The sequence below is a fragment of the Pan paniscus genome, chromosome 18 (assembly GCF_029289425.2).
Source record: "Pan paniscus chromosome 18, NHGRI_mPanPan1-v2.0_pri, whole genome shotgun sequence".
In the NCBI taxonomy this organism is placed as follows: Eukaryota; Metazoa; Chordata; class Mammalia; order Primates; family Hominidae; genus Pan; species Pan paniscus.
Window position 1 is genome coordinate 53,659,275 of NC_073267.2, and position 20,029 is coordinate 53,679,303.

Sequence of the window (20,029 nt, forward strand, 5' to 3'; positions counted from 1 at the left end):
TCCTTGAGGCCTTCGTTGGAAACGGGATTTCTTCATGTAATGCAAGACAGAAGAAATCTCAGAAACTCCCTTGTGTTGTGTGTATTCAACTCACAGAGTTGAACCTTCATTTAGACAGAGCAGATTTGAAACACTCATTTTGTGAAATTTGCATGTGGAGGTTTCAAGCGCTTTGAGACCAATGGTAGAAAATGAAATATCTTCGTATAAAAACTAGACAGAATCCGTTTCAGAAACTGCTTTGTGATGTGTGCGTTGAACTCGCAGATCTTAACCTTTCTTTGAATACAGCAGTTTGGAAACACTCTGATTGTAAAGTCTGCAACTGGATATTTGGAACTCTCTGAGGCCTTCGTTGGAAACGGGAATTCTTCATATAATGGTAGACAGAAGAATTCTCAGCAAGTTTATTGTGTTGTGTGTATTCAACTCACAGAGTAGAACCTTCATTTAGGCAGAGCAGATTTGTAACACTCTTTTTGTGGAATTTGCAAGTGGAGATTTCAAGCGAATTGAGGCCAACGGTAGAAAAGGAAATATCTTCGTATAAAAACTAGACAGAATCTGTTTCAGAAACTGCTTTGTGATGTGTGAGTTCAACTCACAGATCTTAATCTTTCTTTGCATACAGCTGTTTGGAAACACTCTGATTGTAAAGTCTGCAACTGGATATTTGGACCTCTCTGAGGCCTTCGTTGGAAACGGGATTTCTTGATATAGTGCTAGACAGAAGAATTCTCTGTAACTTCTTTGTTGTGTGTGTATTATACTCACAGAGTTGAACCTTCCTTTAGAGAGAGCAGATTTGAAACCCTCTTTTTGTGCAATTTGCAAGTGGAGATTTCAAGCGATTTAAGGACAATGGAAGAAAAGGAAATATCTTTGTATAAAAACTAGACAGAATCATTCTCAGAAACTGCTTTGTGATGTGTGCATTCAACTCACAGAGTTTAACTTTTCTTTTCATAGAGCAGTTGGGAAACACTCTGTTTGTATTGTCTGCAAGTGGATATTTGGACCTCCTTGAGGCCTTCGTTGGAAAGGGGATTTCTTCATATTATGCTAGACAGAAGAATTCTCAGTAAGTTCCTTGTGTTGTGTGTATTCAATTCACAGAGTTGAACCTTCATTTCGACAGAGCAGATTTGAAACACTCTTTTTGTGGAATTTGAAAGTGGAGATTTCAAGCGCTTTGAGGTCAATTGTGGAAAAGGAAATATCTTCGCATAAAAACTAGACAGAATCAGTTTCAGAGACTGCTTTGTGATGTGTGTGTTTAACTCACAGAATTTACCCTTTCTTTTCATACAGTAGTTTGGAAGCACTCAGTTTGTAACGTCTGCAACTGGATATTTGGACCTCTCTGAGGCCTTCGTTGGAAACGGGATTTCTTGATATAGTGCTAGACAGAAAAATTCTCAGTAACTTCTTTGTGCTGTGTGTATTCAACTCACAGAGTTGAACCTTCCTTTAGAGAGAGCACATTTGAAACCCTCTTTTTGTGGAATTTGCAAGTGGAGATTTCAAGTGCTTTAAGGTCAACGGTAGAAAAGGAAATATCTTCTTATAAAAACTAGACAGAATCATTCTCAGAAACTGCTTTGTGATGTGTGCGTTCAACTCACAGAGTTTAACCTTTCTTTTCATAGAGCAGTTGGGAAACATGCTGTTTGTATAATCTGCAGGTGGATATTTGGAGCTCCTTGAGGCCTTCGTTGGAAACGGGAATTCTTCATATAATGCTAGACAGAAGAATTCTCAGTAAGTTTATTGTGTTGTGTGTATTCAACTCACAGAGTAGAACCTTCATTTAGACAGAGCAGATTTGAAACACTCATTTGTGGAATTTGGAAGTGGAGATTTCAAGCGCTTTGAGACCAACGGTAGAAAAGAAAATATCTTCGTATGAAAACTAGACAGAATAAGTTTCAGAAACTCCTTTGTGATGTGTGCGTTCAACTCACAGATCTTAAACATTCTTTGCATGCAACAGTTTGCAAACACTCTGATAGTAATGTTTTCAACTGGATATTTGGAACTCTCTGAGGCCTTCGTTGGAAACGGGATTTCTTGATATAGTGCTAGACAGAAGAATTCTCAGTAACTTCTTTGTGCTGTGTGTATTCTACTCACAAAGTTGAACCTTCCTTTACAGAGAGCAGATTTGAATACCTCATTTTGTGGGATTTGCAAGTGGAGATTTCAAGCGATTTAAGGTCAACGGTAGAAAGGGAAATATCTTCTTATAAAAACTAGACAGAATCATTCTCAGAAACTGCTTTGTGATGTGTGCGTGCAACTCACGGAGTTCAAACTTTCTTTTCATAGAGCAGTTGGTAAACACTCTGTTTGTATAGTCTGCAAGTGGATATTTGGACCTCCTTGGGGCCTTCGTTGGAATCGGGATTTCTTCATAAAATGCTAGACAGAAGCATTCTCAGTAAGTTTCCTGTGTTGTGTGTATTCAACTCACAGAGTTGAAACTTCGTTTAGACAGAGCAGGTTTGAAACACTCTTTTTGTGGAATTTGCAAGTGGAGATTTCAAGCGCTTTGAGGCCCATGGTAGAAAAGGAAATACCTTCGTATAAAAATTAGACAGAATCATTCTCAGAAACTGCTTTGTGATGTGTGCGGCCAACTCACAAAGTTTAACCTTTCTTTCCATAGAGCAGTTGGGAAACACTCTGTTTGTATAGTCTGCAAGTGGATATTTGTACCTCCTTGAGGACTTGTTTGGAAACGGGAATTCTTCATATAATGCTTGACAGAAGAATTCTCAGTAAGTTTCTTGTGTTGTGTGTACTCAACTCACAGAGTAGAACCTTCATTTAGACAGAGCAGATTTGAAACACTCTTATTGTGGAATTTGCAAGTGGAGATTTCAAGTGCTTTGAGACCAATGGTATAAAAGGAAATATCTTCGTATAAAAACTAGACAGAATCTGTTTCAGAGACTGCTTTGTGATGTGTCCGTTTAACTCACAGAGTTTAACCTTTCTTCGCACACAGCAGTTTGGAAGCACTCTGTTTGTAACGTCTGCAAGTAGATATTTGGAACTCTCTGAGGCCTTCGTTGGAAACGGGATATCTTGATATAGTGCAAGATAGAAAAATTCTCAGTAACTTCCTTGTGCTGTGTGTATTCAACTGACAGAGTTGAGCCTTCCTTTAGAGAGAGCAGAATTGAAACCCTCTTTTTGTGGAATTTGCAAGTGGAGATTTCAAGCGATTTATGGTCAATGGTAGAAAAGGAAATATGTTCTTATAAAAACTAGACAGAATAATTCTCAGAAACTGCTTTGTGATGTGTGCGTTCAACTCACAGAGTTTAACCTTTCTTTTCATAGAGCAGTTGGTAAACCCTCTGTTTGTATAGTCTGCAAGTGGATATTTGGACCTCCTTGAGGCCTTCGTTGGAAACGGGATTTCTTCATGTAATGCAAGACAGAAGAAATCTCAGAAACTCCCTTGTGTTGTGTGTATTCAACTCACAGAGTTGAACCTTCATTTAGACAGAGCAGATTTGAAACACTCATTTTGTGAAATTTGCATGTGGAGGTTTCAAGCGCTTTGAGACCAATGGTAGAAAATGAAATATCTTCGTATAAAAACTAGACAGAATCCGTTTCAGAAACTGCTTTGTGATGTGTGCGTTGAACTCGCAGATCTTAACCTTTCTTTGAATACAGCAGTTTGGAAACACTCTGATTGTAAAGTCTGCAACTGGATATTTGGAACTCTCTGAGGCCTTCGTTGGAAACGGGAATTCTTCATATAATGGTAGACAGAAGAATTCTCAGCAAGTTTATTGTGTTGTGTGTATTCAACTCACAGAGTAGAACCTTCATTTAGACAGAGCAGATTTGTAACACTCTTTTTGTGGAATTTGCAAGTGGAGATTTCAAGCGAATTGAGGCCAACGGTAGAAAAGGAAATATCTTCGTATAAAAACTAGACAGAATCTGTTTCAGAAACTGCTTTGTGATGTGTGAGTTCAACTCACAGATCTTAATCTTTCTTTGCATACAGCTGTTTGGAAACACTCTGATTGTAAAGTCTGCAACTGGATATTTGGACCTCTCTGAGGCCTTCGTTGGAAACGGGATTTCTTGATATAGTGCTAGACAGAAGAATTCTCTGTAACTTCTTTGTTGTGTGTGTATTATACTCACAGAGTTGAACCTTCCTTTAGAGAGAGCAGATTTGAAACCCTCTTTTTGTGCAATTTGCAAGTGGAGATTTCAAGCGATTTAAGGACAATGGAAGAAAAGGAAATATCTTTGTATAAAAACTAGACAGAATCATTCTCAGAAACTGCTTTGTGATGTGTGCATTCAACTCACAGAGTTTAACTTTTCTTTTCATAGAGCAGTTGGGAAACACTCTGTTTGTATTGTCTGCAAGTGGATATTTGGACCTCCTTGAGGCCTTCGTTGGAAAGGGGATTTCTTCATATAATGCTAGACAGAAGAATTCTCAGTAAGTTCCTTGTGTTGTGTGTATTCAATTCACAGAGTTGAACCTTCATTTCGACAGAGCAGATTTGAAACACTCTTTTTGTGGAATTTGAAAGTGGAGATTTCAAGCGCTTTGAGGTCAATTGTGGAAAAGGAAATATCTTCGCATAAAAACTAGACAGAATCAGTTTCAGAGACTGCTTTGTGATGTGTGTGTTTAACTCACAGAGTTTACCCTTTCTTTTCATACAGTAGTTTGGAAGCACTCAGTTTGTAACGTCTGCAACTGGATATTTGGACCTCTCCGAGGCCTTCGTTGGAAACGGGATTTCTTGATATAGTGCTAGACAGAAAAATTCTCAGTAACTTCTTTGTGCTGTGTGTATTCAACTCACAGAGTTGAACCTTCCTTTAGAGAGAGCACATTTGAAACCCTCTTTTTGTGGAATTTGCAAGTGGAGATTTCAAATGCTTTAAGGTCAACGGTAGAAAAGGAAATATCTTCTTATAAAAACTAGACAGAATCATTCTCAGAAGCTGCTTTGTGATGTGTGCGTTCAACTCACAGAGTTTAACCTTTCTTTTCATAGAGCAGTTGGGAAACACGCTGTTTGTATAATCTGCAAGTGGATATTTGGAGCTCCTTGAGGCCTTCGTTGGAAACGGGAATTCTTCATATAATGCTAGACAGAAGAATTCTCAGTAAGTTTATTGTGTTGTGTGTATTCAACTCACAGAGTAGAACCTTCATTTAGACAGAGCAGATTTGAAACACTCATTTGTGGAATTTGGAAGTGGAGATTTCAAGCGCTTTGAGACCAACGGTAGAAAAGAAAATATCTTCGTATGAAAACTAGACAGAATCAGTTTCAGAAACTGCTTTGTGATGTGTGCGTTCCACTCACAGATCTTAAACATTCTTTGCATGCAACAGTTTGCAAACACTCTGATTGTAATGTCTTCAACTGGATATTTGGAACTCTCTGAGGCCTTCGTTGGAAACGGGATTTCTTGATATAGTGCTAGACAGAAGAATTCTCAGTAACTTCTTTGTGCTGTGTGTATTCTACTCACAAAGTTGAACCTTCCTTTACAGAGAGCAGATTTGAATACCTCATTTTGTGGGATTTGCAAGTGGAGATTTCAAGCGATTTAAGGTCAACGGTAGAAAGGGAAATATCTTCTTATAAAAACTAGACAGAATCATTCTCAGAAACTGCTTTGTGATGTGTGCGTGCAACTCACGGAGTTCAAACTTTCTTTTCATAGAGCAGTTGGTAAACACTCTGTTTGTATAGTCTGCAAGTGGATATTTGGACCTCCTTGGGGCCTTCGTTGGAATCGGGATTTCTTCATAAAATGCTAGACAGAAGCATTCTCAGTAAGTTTCCTGTGTTGTGTGTATTCAACTCACAGAGTTGAAACTTCGTTTAGACAGAGCAGGTTTGAAACACTCTTTTTGTGGAATTTGCAAGTGGAGATTTCAAGCGCTTTGAGGCCCATGGTAGAAAAGGAAATACCTTCGTATAAAAATTAGACAGAATCATTCTCAGAAACTGCCTTGTGATGTGTGCGGCCAACTCACAAAGTTTAACCTTTCTTTCCATAGAGCAGTTGGGAAACACTCTGTTTGTATAGTCTGCAAGTGGATATTTGTACCTCCTTGAGGACTTGTTTGGAAACGGGAATTCTTCATATAATGCTTGACAGAAGAATTCTCAGTAAGTTTCTTGTGTTGTGTGTACTCAACTCACAGAGTAGAACCTTCATTTAGACAGAGCAGATTTGAAACACTCTTATTGTGGAATTTGCAAGTGGAGATTTCAAGTGCTTTGAGACCAATGGTATAAAAGGAAATATCTTCGTATAAAAACTAGACAGAATCTGTTTCAGAGACTGCTTTGTGATGTGTCCGTTTAACTCACAGAGTTTAACCTTTCTTCGCACACAGCAGTTTGGAAGCACTCTGTTTGTAACGTCTGCAAGTAGATATTTGGAACTCTCTGAGGCCTTCGTTGGAAACGGGATATCTTTATATAGTGCAAGATAGAAAAATTCTCAGTAACTTCCTTGTGCTGTGTGTATTCAACTGACAGAGTTGAGCCTTCCTTTAGAGAGAGCAGAATTGAAACCCTCTTTTTGTGGAATTTGCAAGTGGAGATTTCAAGCGATTTATGGTCAATGGTAGAAAAGGAAATATGTTCTTATAAAAACTAGACAGAATAATTCTCAGAAACTGCTTTGTGATGTGTGCGTTCAACTCACAGAGTTTAACCTTTCTTTTCATAGAGCAGTTGGTAAACCCTCTGTTTGTATAGTCTGCAAGTGGATATTTGGACCTCCATGAGGCCTTCGTTGGAAACGGGATTTCTTCATGTAATGCAAGACAGAAGAAATCTCAGAAACTCCCTTGTGTTGTGTGTATTCAACTCACAGAGTTGAACCTTCATTTAGACAGAGCAGATTTGAAACACTCATTTTGTGAAATTTGCATGTGGAGGTTTCAAGCGCTTTGAGACCAATGGTAGAAAATGAAATATCTTCGTATAAAATCTAGACAGAATCCGTTTCAGAAACTGCTTTGTGATGTGTGCGTTGAACTCGCAGATCTTAACCTTTCTTTGAATACAGCAGTTTGGAAACACTCTGATTGTAAAGTCTGCAACTGGATATTTGGAACTCTCTGAGGCCTTCGTTGGAAACGGGAATTCTTCATATAATGGTAGACAGAAGAATTCTCAGCAAGTTTATTGTGTTGTGTGTATTCAACTCACAGAGTAGAACCTTCATTTAGGCAGAGCAGATTTGTAACACTCTTTTTGTGGAATTTGCAAGTGGAGATTTCAAGCGAATTGAGGCCAACGGTAGAAAAGGAAATATCTTCGTATAAAAACTAGACAGAATCTGTTTCAGAAACTGCTTTGTGATGTGTGAGTTCAACTCACAGATCTTAATCTTTCTTTGCATACAGCTGTTTGGAAACACTCTGATTGTAAAGTCTGCAACTGGATATTTGGACCTCTCTGAGGCCTTCGTTGGAAACGGGATTTCTTGATATAGTGCTAGACAGAAGAATTCTCTGTAACTTCTTTGTTGTGTGTGTATTATACTCACAGAGTTGAACCTTCCTTTAGAGAGAGCAGATTTGAAACCCTCTTTTTGTGCAATTTGCAAGTGGAGATTTCAAGCGATTTAAGGACAATGGAAGAAAAGGAAATATCTTCGTATAAAAACTAGACAGAATCATTCTCAGAAACTGCTTTGTGATGTGTGCATTCAACTCACAGAGTTTAACTTTTCTTTTCGTAGAGCAGTTGGGAAACACTCTGTTTGTATTGTCTGCAAGTGGATATTTGGACCTCCTTGAGGCCTTCGTTGGAAAGGGGATTTCTTCATATTATGCTAGACAGAAGAATTCTCAGTAAGTTCCTTGTGTTGTGTGTATTCAATTCACAGAGTTGAACCTTCATTTCGACAGAGCAGATTTGAAACACTCTTTTTGTGGAATTTGAAAGTGGAGATTTCAAGCGCTTTGAGGTCAATTGTGGAAAAGGAAATATCTTCGCATAAAAACTAGACAGAATCAGTTTCAGAGACTGCTTTGTGATGTGTGTGTTTAACTCACAGAATTTACCCTTTCTTTTCATACAGTAGTTTGGAAGCACTCAGTTTGTAACGTCTGCAACTGGATATTTGGACCTCTCTGAGGCCTTCGTTGGAAACGGGATTTCTTGATATAGTGCTAGACAGAAAAATTCTCAGTAACTTCTTTGTGCTGTGTGTATTCAACTCACAGAGTTGAACCTTCCTTTAGAGAGAGCACATTTGAAACCCTCTTTTAGTGGAATTTGCAAGTGGAGATTTCAAGTGCTTTAAGGTCAACGGTAGAAAAGGAAATATCTTCTTATAAAAACTAGACAGAATCATTCTCAGAAACTGCTTTGTGATGTGTGCGTTCAACTCACAGAGTTTAACCTTTCTTTTCATAGAGCAGTTGGGAAACATGCTGTTTGTATAATCTGCAGGTGGATATTTGGAGTTCCTTGAGGCCTTCGTTGGAAACGGGAATTCTTCATATAATGCTAGACAGAAGAATTCTCAGTAAGTTTATTGTGTTGTGTGTACTCAACTCACAGAGTAGAACCTTCATTTAGACAGAGCAGATTTGAATCACTCTTATTGTGGAATTTGCAAGTGGAGATTTCAAGTGCTTTGAGACCAATGGTAGAAAAGGAAATATCTTCGTATAAAAACTAGACAGAATCTGTTTCAGAGACTGCTTTGTGATGTGTCCGTTTAACTCACAGAGTTTAACCTTTCTTCGCACACAGCAGTTTGGAAGCACTCTGTTTGTAACGTCTGCAAGTAGATATTTGGAACTCTCTGAGGCCTTCGTTGGAAACGGGATATCTTGATGTAGTGCAAGATAGAAAAATTCTCAGTAACTTCCTTGTGCTGTGTGTATTCAACTGACAGAGTTGAGCCTTCCTTTAGAGAGAGCAGATTTGAAACCCTCTTTTTGTGGAATTTGCAAGTGGAGATTTCAAGCGATTTATGGTCAATGGTAGAAAAGGAAATATGTTCTTATAAAAACTAGACAGAATAATTCTCAGAAACTGCTTTGTGATGTGTGCGTTCAACTCACAGAGTTTAACCTTTCTTTTCATAGAGCAGTTGGTAAACCCTCTGTTTGTATAGTCTGCAAGTGGATATTTGGACCTCCTTGAGGCCTTCGTTGGAAACGGGATTTCTTCATGTAATGCAAGACAGAAGAAATCTCAGAAACTCCCTTGTGTTGTGTGTATTCAACTCACAGAGTTGAACCTTCATTTAGACAGAGCAGATTTGAAACACTCATTTTGTGAAATTTGCATGTGGAGGTTTCAAGCGCTTTGAGACCAATGGTAGAAAATGAAATATCTTCGTATAAAAACTAGACAGAATCCGTTTCAGAAACTGCTTTGTGATGTGTGCGTTGAACTCGCAGATCTTAACCTTTCTTTGAATACAGCAGTTTGGAAACACTCTGATTGTAAAGTCTGCAACTGGATATTTGGAACTCTCTGAGGCCTTCGTTGGAAACGGGAATTCTTCATATAATGGTAGACAGAAGAATTCTCAGCAAGTTTATTGTGTTGTGTGTATTCAACTCACAGAGTAGAACCTTCATTTAGGCAGAGCAGATTTGTAACACTCTTTTTGTGGAATTTGCAAGTGGAGATTTCAAGCGAATTGAGGCCAACGGTAGAAAAGGAAATATCTTCGTATAAAAACTAGACAGAATCAGTTTCAGAAACTGCTTTGTGATGTGTGAGTTCAACTCACAGATCTTAATCTTTCTTTGCATACAGCTGTTTGGAAACACTCTGATTGTAAAGTCTGCAACTGGATATTTGGACCTCTCTGAGGCCTTCGTTGGAAACGGGATTTCTTGATATAGTGCTAGACAGAAGAATTCTCTGTAACTTCTTTGTTGTGTGTGTATTATACTCACAGAGTTGAACCTTCCTTTAGAGAGAGCAGATTTGAAACCCTCTTTTTGTGCAATTTGCAAGTGGAGATTTCAAGCGATTTAAGGACAATGGAAGAAAAGGAAATATCTTCGTATAAAAACTAGACAGAATCATTCTCAGAAACTGCTTTGTGATGTGTGCATTCAACTCACAGAGTTTAACTTTTCTTTTCATAGAGCAGTTGGGAAACACTCTGTTTGTATTGTCTGCAAGTGGATATTTGGACCTCCTTGAGGCCTTCGTTGGAAAGGGGATTTCTTCATATTATGCTAGACAGAAGAATTCTCAGTAAGTTCCTTGTGTTGTGTGTATTCAATTCACAGAGTTGAACCTTCATTTCGACAGAGCAGATTTGAAACACTCTTTTTGTGGAATTTGAAAGTGGAGATTTCAAGCGCTTTGAGGTCAATTGTGGAAAAGGAAATATCTTCGCATAAAAACTAGACAGAATCAGTTTCAGAGACTGCTTTGTGATGTGTGTGTTTAACTCACAGAATTTACCCTTTCTTTTCATACAGTAGTTTGGAAGCACTCAGTTTGTAACGTCTGCAACTGGATATTTGGACCTCTCTGAGGCCTTCGTTGGAAACGGGATTTCTTGATATAGTGCTAGACAGAAAAATTCTCAGTAACTTCTTTGTGCTGTGTGTATTCAACTCACAGAGTTGAACCTTCCTTTAGAGAGAGCACATTTGAAACCCTCTTTTAGTGGAATTTGCAAGTGGAGATTTCAAGTGCTTTAAGGTCAACGGTAGAAAAGGAAATATCTTCTTATAAAAACTAGACAGAATCATTCTCAGAAACTGCTTTGTGATGTGTGCGTTCAACTCACAGAGTTTAACCTTTCTTTTCATAGAGCAGTTGGGAAACATGCTGTTTGTATAATCTGCAGGTGGATATTTGGAGTTCCTTGAGGCCTTCGTTGGAAATGGGAATTCTTCATATAATGCTAGACAGAAGAATTCTCAGTAAGTTTATTGTGTTGTGTGTACTCAACTCACAGAGTAGAACCTTCATTTAGACAGAGCAGATTTGAATCACTCTTATTGTGGAATTTGCAAGTGGAGATTTCAAGTGCTTTGAGACCAATGGTAGAAAAGGAAATATCTTCGTATAAAAACTAGACAGAATCTGTTTCAGAGACTGCTTTGTGATGTGTCCGTTTAACTCACAGAGTTTAACCTTTCTTCGCACACAGCAGTTTGGAAGCACTCTGTTTGTAACGTCTGCAAGTAGATATTTGGAACTCTCTGAGGCCTTCGTTGGAAACGGGATATCTTGATGTAGTGCAAGATAGAAAAATTCTCAGTAACTTCCTTGTGCTGTGTGTATTCAACTGACAGAGTTGAGCCTTCCTTTAGAGAGAGCAGAATTGAAACCCTCTTTTTGTGGAATTTGCAAGTGGAGATTTCAAGCGATTTATGGTCAATGGTAGAAAAGGAAATATGTTCTTATAAAAACTAGACAGAATAATTCTCAGAAACTGCTTTGTGATGTGTGCGTTCAACTCACAGAGTTTAACCTTTCTTTTCATAGAGCAGTTGGTAAACCCTCTGTTTGTATAGTCTGCAAGTGGATATTTGGACCTCCTTGAGGCCTTCGTTGGAAACGGGATTTCTTCATGTAATGCAAGACAGAAGAAATCTCAGAAACTCCCTTGTGTTGTGTGTATTCAACTCACAGAGTTGAACCTTCATTTAGACAGAGCAGATTTGAAACACTCATTTTGTGAAATTTGCATGTGGAGGTTTCAAGCGCTTTGAGACCAATGGTAGAAAATGAAATATCTTCGTATAAAAACTAGACAGAATCCGTTTCAGAAACTGCTTTGTGATGTGTGCGTTGAACTCGCAGATCTTAACCTTTCTTTGAATACAGCAGTTTGGAAACACTCTGATTGTAAAGTCTGCAACTGGATATTTGGAACTCTCTGAGGCCTTCGTTGGAAACGGGAATTCTTCATATAATGGTAGACAGAAGAATTCTCAGCAAGTTTATTGTGTTGTGTGTGTTCAACTCACAGAGTAGAACCTTCATTTAGGCAGAGCAGATTTGTAACACTCTTTTTGTGGAATTTGCAAGTGGAGATTTCAAGCGAATTGAGGCCAACGGTAGAAAAGGAAATATCTTCGTATAAAAACTAGACAGAATCTGTTTCAGAAACTGCTTTGTGATGTGTGAGTTCAACTCACAGATCTTAATCTTTCTTTGCATACAGCTGTTTGGAAACACTCTGATTGTAAAGTCTGCAACTGGATATTTGGACCTCTCTGAGGCCTTCGTTGGAAACGGGATTTCTTGATATAGTGCTAGACAGAAGAATTCTCTGTAACTTCTTTGTTATGTGTGTATTATACTCACAGAGTTGAACCTTCCTTTAGAGAGAGCAGATTTGAAACCCTCTTTTTGTGCAATTTGCAAGTGGAGATTTCAAGCGATTTAAGGACAATGGAAGAAAAGGAAATATCTTCGTATAAAAACTAGACAGAATCATTCTCAGAAACTGCTTTGTGATGTGTGCATTCAACTCACAGAGTTTAACTTTTCTTTTCATAGAGCAGTTGGTAAACACTCTGTTTGTATAGTCTGCAAGTGGATATTTGGACCTCCTTGAGGCCTTCGTTGGAAAGGGGATTTCTTCATATTATGCTAGACAGAAGAATTCTCAGTAAGTTCCTTGTGTTGTGTGTATTCAATTCGAAGAGTTGAACCTTCATTTCGACAGAGCAGATTTGAAACACTCTTTTTGTGGAATTTGAAAGTGGAGATTTCAAGCGCTTTGAGGTCAATTGTGGAAAAGGAAATATCTTCGCATAAAAACTAGACAGAATCAGTTTCAGAGACTGCTTTGTGATGTGTGTGTTTAACTCACAGAATTTACCCTTTCTTTTCATACAGTAGTTTGGAAGCACTCAGTTTGTAACGTCTGCAACTGGATATTTGGACCTCTCTGAGGCCTTCGTTGGAAACGGGATTTCTTGATATAGTACTAGACAGAAAAATTCTCAGTAACTTCTTTGTGCTGTGTGTATTCAACTCACAGAGTTGAACCTTCCTTTAGAGAGAGCACATTTGAAACCCTCTTTTAGTGGAATTTGCAAGTGGAGATTTCAAGTGCTTTAAGGTCAACGGTAGAAAAGGAAATATCTTCTTATAAAAACTAGACAGAATCATTCTCAGAAACTGCTTTGTGATGTGTGCGTTCAACTCACAGAGTTTAACCTTTCTTTTCATAGAGCAGTTGGGAAACATGCTGTTTGTATAATCTGCAGGTGGATATTTGGAGTTCCTTGAGGCCTTCGTTGGAAACGGGAATTCTTCATATAATGCTAGACAGAAGAATTCTCAGTAAGTTTATTGTGTTGTGTGTACTCAACTCACAGAGTAGAACCTTCATTTAGACAGAGCAGATTTGAATCACTCTTATTGTGGAATTTGCAAGTGGAGATTTCAAGTGCTTTGAGACCAATGGTAGAAAAGGAAATATCTTCGTATAAAAACTAGACAGAATCTGTTTCAGAGACTGCTTTGTGATGTGTCCGTTTAACTCACAGAGTTTAACCTTTCTTCGCACACAGCAGTTTGGAAGCACTCTGTTTGTAACGTCTGCAAGTAGATATTTGGAACTCTCTGAGGCCTTCGTTGGAAACGGGATATCTTGATGTAGTGCAAGATAGAAAAATTCTCAGTAACTTCCTTGTGCTGTGTGTATTCAACTGACAGAGTTGAGCCTTCCTTTAGAGAGAGCAGATTTGAAACCCTCTTTTTGTGGAATTTGCAAGTGGAGATTTCAAGCGATTTATGGTCAATGGTAGAAAAGGAAATATGTTCTTATAAAAACTAGACAGAATAATTCTCAGAAACTGCTTTGTGATGTGTGCGTTCAACTCACAGAGTTTAACCTTTCTTTTCATAGAGCAGTTGGTAAACCCTCTGTTTGTATAGTCTGCAAGTGGATATTTGGACCTCCTTGAGGCCTTCGTTGGAAACGGGATTTCTTCATGTAATGCAAGACAGAAGAAATCTCAGAAACTCCCTTGTGTTGTGTGTATTTAACTCACAGAGTTGAACCTTCATTTAGACAGAGCAGATTTGAAACACTCATTTTGTGAAATTTGCATGTGGAGGTTTCAAGCGCTTTGAGACCAATGGTAGAAAATGAAATATCTTCGTATAAAAACTAGACAGAATCCGTTTCAGAAACTGCTTTGTGATGTGTGCGTTGAACTCGCAGATCTTAACCTTTCTTTGAATACAGCAGTTTGGAAACACTCTGATTGTAAAGTCTGCAACTGGATATTTGGAACTCTCTGAGGCCTTCGTTGGAAACGGGAATTCTTCATATAATGGTAGACAGAAGAATTCTCAGCAAGTTTATTGTGTTGTGTGTATTCAACTCACAGAGTAGAACCTTCATTTAGACAGAGCAGATTTGTAACACTCTTTTTGTGGAATTTGCAAGTGGAGATTTCAAGCGAATTGAGGCCAACGGTAGAAAAGGAAATATCTTCGTATAAAAACTAGACAGAATCTGTTTCAGAAACTGCTTTGTGATGTGTGAGTTCAACTCACAGATCTTAATCTTTCTTTGCATACAGCTGTTTGGAAACACTCTGATTGTAAAGTCTGCAACTGGATATTTGGACCTCTCTGAGGCCTTCGTTGGAAACGGGATTTCTTGATATAGTGCTAGACAGAAGAATTCTCTGTAACTTCTTTGTTGTGTGTGTATTATACTCACAGAGTTGAACCTTCCTTTAGAGAGAGCAGATTTGAAACCCTCTTTTTGTGCAATTTGCAAGTGGAGATTTCAAGCGATTTAAGGACAATGGAAGAAAAGGAAATATCTTTGTATAAAAACTAGACAGAATCATTCTCAGAAACTGCTTTGTGATGTGTGCATTCAACTCACAGAGTTTAACTTTTCTTTTCATAGAGCAGTTGGGAAACACTCTGTTTGTATTGTCTGCAAGTGGATATTTGGACCTCCTTGAGGCCTTCGTTGGAAAGGGGATTTCTTCATGTAATGCTAGACAGAAGAATTCTCAGTAAGTTCCTTGTGTTGTGTGTATTCAATTCACAGAGTTGAACCTTCATTTCGACAGAGCAGATTTGAAACACTCTTTTTGTGGAATTTGAAAGTGGAGATTTCAAGCGCTTTGAGGTCAATTGTGGAAAAGGAAATATCTTCGCATAAAAACTAGACAGAATCAGTTTCAGAGACTGCTTTGTGATGTGTGTGTTTAACTCACAGAGTTTACCCTTTCTTTTCATACAGTAGTTTGGAAGCACTCAGTTTGTAACGTCTGCAACTGGATATTTGGACCTCTCCGAGGCCTTCGTTGGAAACGGGATTTCTTGATATAGTGCTAGACAGAAAAATTCTCAGTAACTTCTTTGTGCTGTGTGTATTCAACTCACAGAGTTGAACCTTCCTTTAGAGAGAGCACATTTGAAACCCTCTTTTTGTGGAATTTGCAAGTGGAGATTTCAAATGCTTTAAGGTCAACGGTAGAAAAGGAAATATCTTCTTATAAAAACTAGACAGAATCATTCTCAGAAGCTGCTTTGTGATGTGTGCGTTCAACTCACAGAGTTTAACCTTTCTTTTCATAGAGCAGTTGGGAAACACGCTGTTTGTATAATCTGCAAGTGGATATTTGGAGCTCCTTGAGGCCTTCGTTGGAAACGGGAATTCTTCATATAATGCTAGACAGAAGAATTCTCAGTAAGTTTATTGTGTTGTGTGTATTCAACTCACAGAGTAGAACCTTCATTTAGACAGAGCAGATTTGAAACACTCATTTGTGGAATTTGGAAGTGGAGATTTCAAGCGCTTTGAGACCAACGGTAGAAAAGAAAATATCTTCGTATGAAAACTAGACAGAATCAGTTTCAGAAACTGCTTTGTGATGTGTGCGTTCCACTCACAGATCTTAAACATTCTTTGCATGCAACAGTTTGCAAACACTCTGATTGTAATGTCTTCAACTGGATATTTGGAACTCTCTGAGGCCTTCGTTGGAAACGGGATTTCTTGATATAGTGCTAGACAGAAGAATTCTCAGTAACTTCTTTGTGCTGTGTGTATTCTACTCACAAAGTTGAACCTTCCTTTACAGAGAGCAGATTTGAATACCTCATTTTGTGGGATTTGCAAGTGGAGATTTCAAGCGATTTAAGGTCAACGGTAGAAAGGGAAATATCTTCTTATAAAAACTAGACAGAATCATTCTCAGAAACTGCTTTGTGATGTGTGCGTGCAACTCACGGAGTTCAAACTTTCTTTTCATAGAGCAGTTGGTAAACACTCTGTTTGTATAGTCTGCAAGTGGATATTTGGACCTCCTTGGGGCCTTCGTTGGAATCGGGATTTCTTCATAAAATGCTAGACAGAAGCATTCTCAGTAAGTTTCCTGTGTTGTGTGTATTCAACTCACAGAGTTGAAACTTCGTTTAGACAGAGCAGGTTTGAAACACTCTTTTTGTGGAATTTGCAAGTGGAGATTTCAAGCGCTTTGAGGCCCATGGTAGAAAAGGAAATACCTTCGTATAAAAATTAGACAGAATCATTCTCAGAAACTGCCTTGTGATGTGTGCGGCCAACTCACAAAGTTTAACCTTTCTTTCCATAGAGCAGTTGGGAAACACTCTGTTTGTATAGTCTGCAAGTGGATATTTGTACCTCCTTGAGGACTTGTTTGGAAACGGGAATTCTTCATATAATGCTTGACAGAAGAATTCTCAGTAAGTTTCTTGTGTTGTGTGTACTCAACTCACAGAGTAGAACCTTCATTTAGACAGAGCAGATTTGAAACACTCTTATTGTGGAATTTGCAAGTGGAGATTTCAAGTGCTTTGAGACCAATGGTATAAAAGGAAATATCTTCGTATAAAAACTAGACAGAATCTGTTTCAGAGACTGCTTTGTGATGTGTCCGTTTAACTCACAGAGTTTAACCTTTCTTCGCACACAGCAGTTTGGAAGCACTCTGTTTGTAACGTCTGCAAGTAGATATTTGGAACTCTCTGAGGCCTTCGTTGGAAACGGGATATCTTGATATAGTGCAAGATAGAAAAATTCTCAGTAACTTCCTTGTGCTGTGTGTATTCAACTGACAGAGTTGAGCCTTCCTTTAGAGAGAGCAGAATTGAAACCCTCTTTTTGTGGAATTTGCAAGTGGAGATTTCAAGCGATTTATGGTCAATGGTAGAAAAGGAAATATCTTCTTATAAAAACTAGACAGAATAATTCTCAGAAACTGCTTTGTGATGTGTGCGTTCAACTCACAGAGTTTAACCTTTCTTTTCATAGAGCAGTTGGTAAACCCTCTGTTTGTATAGTCTGCAAGTGGATATTTGGACCTCCTTGAGGCCTTCGTTGGAAACGGGATTTCTTCATGTAATGCAAGACAGAAGAAATCTCAGAAACTCCCTTGTGTTGTGTGTATTCAACTCACAGAGTTGAACCTTCATTTAGACAGAGCAGATTTGAAACACTCATTTTGTGAAATTTGCATGTGGAGGTTTCAAGCGCTTTGAGACCAATGGTAGAAAATGAAATATCTTCGTATAAAAACTAGACAGAATCCGTTTCAGAAACTGCTTTGTGATGTGTGCGTTGAACTCGCAGATCTTAACCTTTCTTTGAATACAGCAGTTTGGAAACACTCTGATTGTAAAGTCTGCAACTGGATATTTGGAACTCTCTGAGGCCTTCGTTGGAAACGGGAATTCTTCATATAATGGTAGACAGAAGAATTCTCAGCAAGTTTATTGTGTTGTGTGTATTCAACTCACAGAGTAGAACCTTCATTTAGGCAGAGCAGATTTGTAACACTCTTTTTGTGGAATTTGCAAGTGGAGATTTCAAGCGAATTGAGGCCAACGGTAGAAAAGGAAATATCTTCGTATAAAAACTAGACAGAATCTGTTTCAGAAACTGCTTTGTGATGTGTGAGTTCAACTCACAGATCTTAATCTTTCTTTGCATACAGCTGTTTGGAAACACTCTGATTGTAAAGTCTGCAACTGGATATTTGGACCTCTCTGAGGCCTTCGTTGGAAACGGGATTTCTTGATATAGTGCTAGACAGAAGAATTCTCTGTAACTTCTTTGTTGTGTGTGTATTATACTCACAGAGTTGAACCTTCCTTTAGAGAGAGCAGATTTGAAACCCTCTTTTTGTGCAATTTGCAAGTGGAGATTTCAAGCGATTTAAGGACAATGGAAGAAAAGGAAATATCTTCGTATAAAAACTAGACAGAATCATTCTCAGAAACTGCTTTGTGATGTGTGCATTCAACTCACAGAGTTTAACTTTTCTTTTCATAGAGCAGTTGGGAAACACTCTGTTTGTATTGTCTGCAAGTGGATATTTGGACCTCCTTGAGGCCTTCGTTGGAAAGGGGATTTCTTCATATTATGCTAGACAGAAGAATTCTCAGTAAGTTCCTTGTGTTGTGTGTATTCAATTCACAGAGTTGAACCTTCATTTCGACAGAGCAGATTTGAAACACTCTTTTTGTGGAATTTGAAAGTGGAGATTTCAAGCGCTTTGAGGTCAATTGTGGAAAAGGAAATATCTTCGCATAAAAACTAGACAGAATCAGTTTCAGAGACTGCTTTGTGATGTGTGTGTTTAACTCACAGAATTTACCCTTTCTTTTCATACAGTAGTTTGGAAGCACTCAGTTTGTAACGTCTGCAACTGGATATTTGGACCTCTCTGAGGCCTTCGTTGGAAACGGGATTTCTTGATATAGTGCTAGACAGAAAAATTCTCAGTAACTTCTTTGTGCTGTGTGTATTCAACTCACAGAGTTGAACCTTCCTTTAGAGAGAGCACATTTGAAACCCTCTTTTAGTGGAATTTGCAAGTGGAGATTTCAAGTGCTTTAAGGTCAACGGTAGAAAAGGAAATATCTTCTTATAAAAACTAGACAGAATCATTCTCAGAAACTGCTTTGTGATGTGTGCGTTCAACTCACAGAGTTTAACCTTTCTTTTCATAGAGCAGTTGGGAAACATGCTGTTTGTATAATCTGCAGGTGGATATTTGGAGTTCCTTGAGGCCTTCGTTGGAAACGGGAATTCTTCATATAATGCTAGACAGAAGAATTCTCAGTAAGTTTATTGTGTTGTGTGTACTCAACTCACAGAGTAGAACCTTCATTTAGACAAAGCAGATTTGAATCACTCTTATTGTGGAATTTGCAAGTGGAGATTTCAAGTGCTTTGAGACCAATGGTAGAAAAGGAAATATCTTCGTATAAAAACTAGACAGAATCTGTTTCAGAGACTGCTTTGTGATGTGTCCGTTTAACTCACAGAGTTTAACCTTTCTTCGCACACAGCAGTTTGGAAGCACTCTGTTTGTAACGTCTGCAAGTAGATATTTGGAACTCTCTGAGGCCTTCGTTGGAAACGGGATATCTTGTAGTGCAAGATAGAAAAATTCTCAGTAACTTCCTTGTGCTGTGTGTATTCAACTGACAGAGTTGAGCCTTCCTTTAGAGAGAGCAGATTTGAAACCCTCTTTTTGTGGAATTTGCAAGTGGAGATTTCAAGCGATTTATGGTCAATGGTAGAAAAGGAAATATGTTCTTATAAAAACTAGACAGAATAATTCTCAGAAACTGCTTTGTGATGTGTGCGTTCAACTCACAGAGTTTAACCTTTCTTTTCATAGAGCAGTTGGTAAACCCTCTGTTTGTATAGTCTGCAAGTGGATATTTGGACCTCCTTGAGGCCTTCGTTGGAAACGGGATTTCTTCATGTAATGCAAGACAGAAGAAATCTCAGAAACTCCCTTGTGTTGTGTGTATTCAACTCACAGAGTTGAACCTTCATTTAGACAGAGCAGATTTGAAACACTCATTTTGTGAAATTTGCATGTGGAGGTTTCAAGCGCTTTGAGACCAATGGTAGAAAATGAAATATCTTCGTATAAAAACTAGACAGAATCCGTTTCAGAAACTGCTTTGTGATGTGTGCGTTGAACTCGCAGATCTTAACCTTTCTTTGAATACAGCAGTTTGGAAACACTCTGATTGTA